The sequence below is a fragment of the Propithecus coquereli genome, unplaced genomic scaffold (genome assembly GCF_000956105.1).
Source record: "Propithecus coquereli isolate 6110/MARCELLA unplaced genomic scaffold, Pcoq_1.0 Scaffold389, whole genome shotgun sequence".
NCBI lineage: Eukaryota > Metazoa > Chordata > Mammalia > Primates > Indriidae > Propithecus > Propithecus coquereli.
Genome location: NW_012149607.1, coordinates 1,199,395 through 1,199,861, shown reverse-complemented (window position 1 = coordinate 1,199,861; position 467 = coordinate 1,199,395).

Below are 467 nucleotides of genomic sequence, written 5' to 3'. Positions count from 1 at the left end.
GAAGAGTGACAGAGTCCCTCATACCCATGTATTTGATAAAAGACAAATTTACCCTCTCCTGTTTCCATCAGTGCTCAGGTAGAAGAAACATTTGAGAGGCATCAACAGAGCAATTAGAATAGTGCTGTGGGTATGGTGGGTGTCCAATCATAGTTATTATAATTGCTCTCATTGTTCATACTACAACAGGACTGTAGTATATTTTTTTAATCAAAAAAAGTATATTTACCATATGTTTCCAATAGTGTAAAACACACCAGCTGGCACATCTTGGACATTCAACATATGTTTTTGTGATTGATTTCTACTCCGTATGTCCAAGAAATGCTTATGAATCTTCTTAAATGTGTTGCCCGCTAAGACATATTATAAATGCTCAAAAGACATTGTTTCCTCTTTGCCTTCCACGCCCAAACCAAAATAGTCTAGATTTTCCTTGCTTTGAATTAGCAGCCAAAATGACTTCA